This window comes from Gossypium arboreum, chromosome 5 (assembly GCF_025698485.1).
Source record: "Gossypium arboreum isolate Shixiya-1 chromosome 5, ASM2569848v2, whole genome shotgun sequence".
Taxonomy (NCBI): Eukaryota; Viridiplantae; Streptophyta; class Magnoliopsida; order Malvales; family Malvaceae; genus Gossypium; species Gossypium arboreum.
Genome location: NC_069074.1, coordinates 42,766,781 through 42,776,267, shown reverse-complemented (window position 1 = coordinate 42,776,267; position 9,487 = coordinate 42,766,781). Strand labels below are relative to the sequence as shown.

General features: G+C 38.3%; 1 non-coding gene across 1 annotated transcript; it reads left to right on the top strand.

The window, feature by feature from the left end:
• Positions 1-8,755: 8,755 nt before the first annotated feature.
• On the top strand, positions 8,756-8,862 carry LOC128293467 (small nucleolar RNA R71). Its single transcript, XR_008283649.1, has one exon. It is a non-coding gene; the product is annotated as a small nucleolar RNA R71 (small nucleolar RNA).
• The last annotated feature ends 625 nt before the right edge of the window (positions 8,863-9,487 follow it).

Genomic DNA, 9,487 nt, shown 5'->3' with positions numbered 1-9,487 from the left:
CCAACAAACATGGATAAGTATACCACAATCTGAACTTTCATCTCACACATCATCATATACATATCATTACAATCATATAAATTAATCCAAACAATTTAACACATTTATTCAAGCTAGACGAGTTGGCCAATCATAATTATTCAAACAAGTATACATGAACATTTGTTCCATCAATATCTTTGGTGAGTTACCTAAACATATGGACTCGAGCAAATCAGTCATATACATATGGAATTATCGATTAAACATAGATAAACTCATCACAATATAATTCTTTACCCCATTTCAGGGATTCATTGCAATCCATCAAAATTTCATGTCCAATCGTAACAATGACATTTTATCGGTAACATGATATTATAAACTTCATTCGTACCTTTCCAAGTTTCAACTCATCACAACTGCACTTTACTTGAATACTTTAGTATCACTATCAACATCATCGGGTGTAGCTCGGTTGGAGAGTACCTTTGTTCAAACAAAATAGCTATCATTTGCGTCGAGAGACATCACACTATCACACTAAACCATAGCTCTGATACCACTAAATGTAACACCCCTTACCCGTATTTGACATCAGAACAGGGTACGAGGCATTACCGGACTTAATCATACATAATATGTAAAACTGGGCTAGAAAATTTCATTCATATCAAAATCATTCAAAAACATGCATAATGTCCCTTACACAGGCCTTCAAGGCCCCAAACATGCATTGAAAGTAGTTAGGGACTAAACTGAGAACTTAAGAGAGATTTTGGGAGAACTTAAAATTTTTTCCATGAAAAAGGGGTCACACGCTCGTTTCCTCAGGCCGTGTAACTCTCTATTTATGATGTCAGCAAACAAATTGAAAAACACGGCCAAGCCACACGCCCGTGTGCTAGGCCGTGTGATGAATTGAATTCTCATAACAATGGTACAGACTTCAGACACCCTAGACACATGCCATGACTCCAGGCCGTGTCCTTCATATGGATGAGATTCACGGCCATGTCTCTGCTCGTGTGACCAACACTTAGGCTATTTTCCAAGCCTCTTGTTACCTTTAATCCCTCACATACTTAAACACATCATGGGCACATAATATTACATCAATTTAATAATTAAACATCCTCCCTTAAGACTCAATTATGGCATTTCTATGTCATCTTACATGTGTTTCAAATACTCATTTTATATCAAGTTTAAACACACAAATTCACAATCAATTGGACTTGTCATTTTGATTACCACTTATACTTTTATACCATGATTATCAACCTATCAATCAATCCTAACTTAATTATCAAGCATTCATGTTTGATGCGTGATATTCGTAACAGGTTTTAAATATTTTTAAATGAATCGTTCTTGAGACTAATTTATTATCATAATTAAGGCAAGTGTACCTATCGAACAGTAGTATAGTTTAGCAAGACCGGATTGTCGAACCCAAAGGAACTACGAGTACTAGTATTTACTTCCTTTTTATTATCTAGCCTAAAAATTAAGAGGTTTGGTTATCTAAACTATTTACTAACTAAGAATGCACAAAAAGAAAACTTGGGAAAATACTTTTGGGAAAATTCGATTGATTGAGACAATACCTAAGGAAAAATCCACCTAGACTTCACTTGTTATTTGACTCTGAATTAGACGATTTATTCATTTGACTTGATCCATAGAAATCCCTATGTTATATTATTATCTCTCTCGAGACTAATAACATCTAACCCTAGGTTGAATAATTCAAATCTCTTTCTAATTAACACCTTAGGATTGCATTAACTCGATCTATGGATTTCCTTATTAGGTTTCACCCTAATCTGGAAAAATTTTATCACCCTATCACTAGGCGTGCAATCAAATCCACTTAATTATGACAAATTTACTCTTAGACAGGGTCTATTCCTCCTCTGAATAAGAGCTTAACTTGAATCAATATCCTGGAATATCAAAACAAGAATTAAGAACACATAATTAAGAAAAAGCCAAATGTTTATCATACAATTTAGATAATAATAACAAGATCCATCTTAAGTTTCATTCCCCTTAGGTATTTAGGGGGTTTAGTTCATACTCATGAAAAAAAACATCTCAATAGCATAAAGATAATAAAACATAAGAAAACCCAAAACTTTTGAAGGAACTTGAAGGGAGATCTTCAGTCTTGATGATGAATCCGACTTCTGAGATGGGTCAATCAGATTTCCTTAAGTAATTTCTTGCTTCCTACTCTGCGCCCCCCTTCTAAGTGCCTCATCAGGTGTTTAAATAGGCTTTAGAATACCTAAGAGCCCTGAAAATTGACCTTTTCCGAATTGGATTAAACTTGTGCTCAATAGAGACATGCCCATGTGACATGTCCGTGTGTGATTACTTAAGGCCGTGGTCAAGGCTGTTAAATAGGCACGAGCGTGTGATCTACCCGTGTAAGTCGTTCTTCGATCTTACCAAAGGGACACGACCGTGTGACACACTCGTGTGAGGAAGTCTAGGCCATGTTGGTTTCCCACGTGGGTCAATTTTCTCCGTTTTCGACCCATTTCTAGCCCTTTTTACTCTCCTATGCTCACCTAAGTATAAAACATGAAATTAAAGGATTAGGAGCATCGAATTCACCAATTCTAAAGAGAAACCATCCATAAATGCGCTAATCATGGGTTAAAAATATGTATAAATTATGGTTGATCAAATACCCCCACATTTAAGCATTTGTTTGTCCTCAAGCAAAATCCTCAACTCACAATCAAAATAAATTCTTCTCAATTTATAATTCCTATCAATAATATCTCAAAATAATCCATAAGTATTCATACATTGAAAATTCAACTAAAAGTTCATCAAAGTTTCAAACATTCCAAGTTGAGCATTTTATCATGAAAACATAGGTGTCTCCCCTTATCTAAGTGATTACCTTTGATCAAAATATCGCAGAGTTTAACATCCTCACTAAAGATTCACTCAAATCACTCAAGGTGTTTAAGGATATCAATAAAAGCACTCATTAGTCAATATGAAAATTTATTACCATAGGCTTGCTTGGAAATCAAATTTCCACCACTATATATTGAGTTGATACATCAATCAAAAGGTCTTTTAGAGGGTTGTAATTTGGCTTTGGTTAGGGGGTGTGGTCATAAGCTGAAAGAAAAGGTTAGAATCGAGATTGAATTGAAAAATCACTTAGCTAGAAAAATAACTAGTCATCAATTGAATACAAGTGAGCTTCAATCAGAATATGGAATTAACATTCAAGCTCAAAAATGAAGAATTACAACTAATATATATTAAAGTACATTCGTTTTTATTTTTATTTTAATAACAAGGAAAATATTTAGAAGAGAAAAACATAGCTAAGCAATTAGTTCAAATCAAATCTCGACAAAAATAGGGATCAAATTAGGGGATTTCAACAATAATGGGTTATGGGTTAATATTGAGGGTGAATCAATTAATGGCTTGTTAGGCTCAAAGGGGTTCACAAAGGGTTAATTATGAAGGTAAGCTTTTGTGGAGTGAGTGGGTTAAACCTAAGTGCCTTTATCATCTTGACATATCAAATCAAATGGTGTGGTCTTGACATGCATAATCAAGCAAGTTCTAGAATAACAATTCAATACTGACGCACTCAAGGCAACAATAAAAGTGAGCCTTAAAAGAAATAATAGATGCTCTAAAGGCCCAAGATCTCACAAAAATTATGGCTTTTTGATGTTCAAACTTGTGAATTTCAACTCAAGATAATACTTAAACTTAGGGAGACAATTAAAAGTTTTTAATTCTTCAAAAATCAACATATCATGCTTGATTCCCTAATGTCTTAAAGTTTAAACAATCAATGCATAAATGCGTATGTTTTAATTTAAGACATATCAATAAAAAACATAAGTTAATTAAAATTTATTCTAATAGTGATACGAGTGATTCACATGAGAAGAAGACAAGACAGAATTCATGGATTTCTAATGATGATATAAAAGACCCCCCACACTTAAGATGTACACTGCTCTCAATGTACAAAGATAGATATATTGAAAAAGATAGATTTATAATCATAAGATAGAGAGAGAAGTGAAACTTCCTGAATGATGAATGAACTCCTTGAATTGGAGCTATGGAGAGTAATCGGCCAAAGCAAAGATGAGAGTGGAGGAGGATACTCCAGTGGTGGTCGAGGTTCATTAATCCATATATTCTGCGCCAAAAGAATATTATATCTGGTGGTAGCTATGGCCGTGGTCGAGCAGGACATGGCAGTCGTGGAGAACCATTCCCGGTGGAGTTTTTAGTTCCTATGCGATGATGAGCTTTGGAGCTCTTTATAACTGTGATAGAATCAAGAACTTTTTAGAAAATATAAGGAAGCATAATTACTCGTAATAAAATAGCCGAAATTAAAAATTGTAAAATAATAATTATAAAACCTGCTAAAAAATAAGCTTAAAGAAAAATAAAAAGTAGTCTTAAAATAGAATAAAAGTAAAAACATAAAATAATAAATAAAAGTTTTTAAACATCTTCATCGCTAGATGGTTCGCGAGGTTGGGGTGGCGATGAGATGTGGAAGTGCTGACAAATCTGCTATAGAGTAGCATCAATGTTATCGAAGCGCTAAAAACACTGTTGCTCGAATCGAGTAAGGCGCTCAGATATGTCAGCGTATGAAGCTGCCGCATGAACTAGACGAGAGGGGTTGGTGGCTGAGTCAGTGGATCCTCGTGACGTGGAGGGACATCATCAGTAATGTCCTCTGGGTCCTCCTCCTCGGTAGACTGGGTGAGGCGGTACTGAGGAGGGTATGTGCCACATCGTTTCTCGATCATCATCATACTTAGCATGCTCGAGACGCTCTGTGGGGACATCTGGCCGACGAGAGTGAAGGAGGATGATTGTGCTGCCGTGTTGAGGAGCCCAAAGTACTGAGCCAATCGAGTCACATAGGGCCCGATAAAGATAACCCCTCTCTTGTGCCGCTCCATCTAGTGGCGAATGGCTAAGAAAATAAAGTAGGCGAGGTCGATGATGTGCCCATTCGCCATACTCCATAAGAAATAGGCTTCATGGGTGGTGACGACGCCGGTGCTCTCTCGTCTCCCTATTACAGTGTGAGCCAAGATGGCGTGTAGATACCTCAAGGATGGAGGGAGAGCCGATGCCTTGGAGCGGCTAGGATCCCAGGTGGCCGAGGTAGGGATGAGGTCCCTCCAGCATTTCGAGGGGGAGTAGTGGATGTGGTGGTAGAGGGTGTCGAATTCATTGTCGTCCATGAACTTCTTCGTGTACATCTCTAGTACAATCCCAAACTCAGGTACGCTCAACTGGCGTACTAGACCACCAAGGCAGAACTGGACCGTTCCAGGATCGTCGAAGTTGGTCATGACGGTCTGAAGATGGAATGTCGAGCAGAGCTTCAATGTGAACTCGAGATACGTTGGCTCGATGATCTCAAAGAAAAGCCCCCACGGGTCAGTCGTCAAGAGGGCTTAGACCGCGTCAGCTAGTTGAATCTGTTTGAGTGCGGCCCACTCAATGCAGCGGCCCAAACCTAGGGGTCGGGCCCGTAATATCTAATATAATTCCTCTTGGGGTCCCAAGGGAACCTGGAGGAATGGGTGCCTAATCTCTGTGGTAGGACCCGAGGATGACGCTGCTCATTTCCTCTTCTTCAAGGTAAGAACAGCGGTCTCCTTACCACGTGAGGACAACATTGTACCTGCATTGAAAAATCAAAGTCCAACCACTATGCCCCAAGAATAGTATGGAAAATCAAGACTAAATATGAATATTTCATGAGATTTACGTACTAGATAATACAAACAAAAACAACTAAATATATCAAGTTATAGGATTATGGGAATAATGAATGAATACATGTGAGTCAGTATAAATTTCATGGAAACAAGGAAAAATGAAAGAGTATCACATAATGTAGTAACTAAAATGACAAAATTTAAAAAAAACAAGCATAAGTATTTTAATATTCTAACTATGAAGATTCATTCAAAATAGTTCAATAGAGCAGAGAAATCAGGAAATAAGCAACATATTTAAAGAAAATAGAGAGAAAAGATTAAACAAACGCAAAAGGAAGGAGCTTGAGGCGTCAGAATCGGTGTTGTAGGCGGTGCACGGGCATGGGGGGTAGGGCGTGTGGAGTTGCAGCGGCTAGGGTTAGGGATTTTGAGAGAGGGAGATGATGAATAATGAGGGGTTTATATAGATTTTAGGGCATAGGCCGTGGGACAAGCCCGTGTGGCCTAATTTTTTCCCGTGTGTTTCGCGAATTTTGAATTTAGGCACGTCTGACATTCAGACCACGCTCGTGTTCTTTGACCGTTTTGCTGTACATAGTTGTGTCTTACTTCGTTCACTTCTCCCACGCCCGTGTACATAGGTCAATGCCCGTGTTCATTTTGACAGTGTCGACCACGAGTGGATGGCACGGGCGTGTCACACGTCCGTGTTACATTCTCAGTTTCAACCGCGATTTCAAGGCACGGGCATGTCTCACGCCTGTATTGTTCTGGTAGTTTTGCCCACGGCCATATCGCACGGCCGTGGCAACTTATCGCACCCCGTGTTGGGGAAAAATCTTACCCTGTTTTCACACGGCCCAATGCACACCCATGTGCCTGGCCATGTGGTCTTTAGTAAGCTAGCGTTCCATGATTCAGTTAGTATGTTAGATGTTAAAAACTAAAATTTAAAGAAATTAACACTGTTAGTGCTCGAGTTGCCTCTTGAGAAGCGCTTATTTATAGTCTAAGCTTGATTTACCTCTCTTCTGCATGGTCAAGGTGATGCGAGGAGTTTACACTCCCCATCCCTACTATAAACTTTATCAACATAAGGTTTAAGACGAGTATTGTTTACCTTAAATGTGTCGAATTTGGGATGATTTACCTCGACTGTACCATATAGGGAAATACTGAGTACCATAAGAGGAATTTCTTCATTAGGTTCAGAAGTGGTAATGCGAGGATCTGCTGCATCTAGTAGTACTTTGTCTCCAACCTTAAGTTGATTTGGTGAGGTATTGAGCTCATCCTAGCTCGGTTTTAGTTTATCAAGTGTTCTTGATTTTTGTGTCTGTAATTCATCTAGATCCTCGATTTGTAGCCTTCGTTCTTCATAGATAGGTCCTTTGTTGTTGTTTGAACACGGCTCATATGCATTCTTCGTAATTGTTTCCTGCACAGAAAGTTTCACCACATGATCAGTACTAGTAGAATGATTTATGCAACCACCTTCAATTTTTGATGTGTTACTCGAATTACGAGCTTGAAGGATGATTGTTTCGTCTCCCACAAGAAGTGTACGTTCACCTGTGCCAACATTAATAGTGGTTCTAGCAGTCGCTAAAAAGGGCCGTCCTAAAATTAAAGGTGCGTTACTATCCTCTTCCATGTCTAGAACAAAAAAGTCTACTGTGTATATAAATTTATCGATCTTAACAAGAACATATTCAATAATACCCCTAGGAAATCAAATGGTTTTATAAGCCAATTGAATGCTCATCCTAGTTTGTTTGGGTTTCCCAAGACCTAGCTATTTAAACATTTTATAAGGCATAACATTAATACTTGCCCCTAAGTCAGCCAATGCATTATGAACATCTAAACTACCAATTAAACAAGGAATCGTAAAACTCCCTAGATCTTTCAATTTGTTGGGTAGCTTATTCTGTAATATGGCTGAGCAAACTGTATTCAATTCCACATGCGACGCCTCATCTAACTTTCGTTTATTTGTTAAAAGCTCCTTTAAGAATTTGGCTGCATTTGGCATCTGCGAAAGAGCTTCAATAAACGGTAAATTAATATGTAAATTTTTTAATAATTTAAGGAATTTACTGAATTGTTCTTCTTTTCGGTCTTTCCTTATCGCGTTTGGGTATGGCACACGAGGTTTGTATTCTTTACTTACAGGTTTCTGGTCATTGTGGTCCACCTCACATTTACCTTTACTTACCATAGTTTCTTGCTTCGGTTCTGGTTCAGGTGCAACTAACCCTTCTGCATCTTGAATAGTAATTGCATTGATTTGCTCCCTTGGGTTAAATTCAGCGTTACTCGGCAAACTACCTTGTGGTCATTCAAAAATTAGTTTAGCGAGTTGGTCTATCTGAGTTTCGAGCCCTTGGATTGATGCTTGTTGATTTTTAAGGGTTGTCTCAGTATTTTAGAAATGAGTTTCTGACACTGAGATGAATTTTGTTAACATCTCCTCAAGGTTTGGCTTCTTTTCTTGCTGGTAAGATGGTTGTTGAAAACTCGGAGGATGTTGTGGCCTTTGATTTCCTTGACCGCCCCACGAGAAGTTGGGATGGTTACTCCAACCTACATTATAAGTGTTACTATACGGGTTATTTTAGGGTCTAGAGTTATTGTTACTCATATATTAGACTTGTTCCTCCTCGATACTAGGGTTGAAGGGTTGATATTCTGTGCATGCTCCTCCTCCATTCGAATCGCACCTCATCACTGGATGTACCTGAGTAAAACCACACAAACTATCAATCTTTTCATTTAAAAGCTCTACTTGGTTAGATAGCATAGTAACCGCATCGAGGTTGAAAACATCAGCTGCCTTCGTTGGCTTTGTCCTCATAACTTGCCACTGATAGTTATTCAGTGACATCTCCTCAATAAATTTGTAAGCCACCTCAAGTGTCTTATTACTGATAGTTCCACCAGCAGCTGCATCAATCATCTACCGAGTCGAAGGATTCAGGCCGTTGTGAAACGTTTGAACTTGTAGCCAGAGTGGTAGCCCATGGTGAGGGCATCTTCATAAAAGGTCCTTGTATCTCTCCCATGCATCGTAGAGTGTTTCTAAATCCATCTGCACAAAAGAAGAGATATCATTACGTAATTTGGTTGTTTTAGCCGGCGAAAAATATTTTAATAAAAACTTTTCGGTCATTTGTTCCCAAGTAGTGATTGACCCTCATGGTAACGAGTTCAACCATTGTTTAGTCTTATTCCTTAACGAAAAGGGAAAAAATTGAAGGTGAATGGCATCATCAGAAACGCCATTAATTTTAAATGTATCGTACAATTCTAGGAAATTTTCCAAGTGAGCGTTGGGATCCTCGTCCTGCAAACCATCAAAGTAAACAAACTGTTGTATCATTTGAATTGTGTTAGGTTTCAGTTCAAAATTATTTGCAGCAATAGCATGTCTAACTATACTTGACTCAGTTCCTATTAAATTAGGTTTAGCATAATCATACATAGTGCGTGGAGCAGGATTCTAATTTACCAAATCAGCAGCAATCGTAGGAGGTATCGGATTTTCTTGGTTTTCAGCCATCTCCTCGATTGTGGTTGAAGTATCGTCCTCTTGCTCGTCCTCTGTGTATCTTAGGCTTCGCCTTATTTCTCGTCTGTTTCTGCGAACTGTGCTGTAGATCTCACCGTCAAAAAGTAGTGGTCCTGACGGGTTTCTTCTAGTCATAAACTAGAAAAACCTGTCAGAAGAAAATAAATGAAGAATTAGA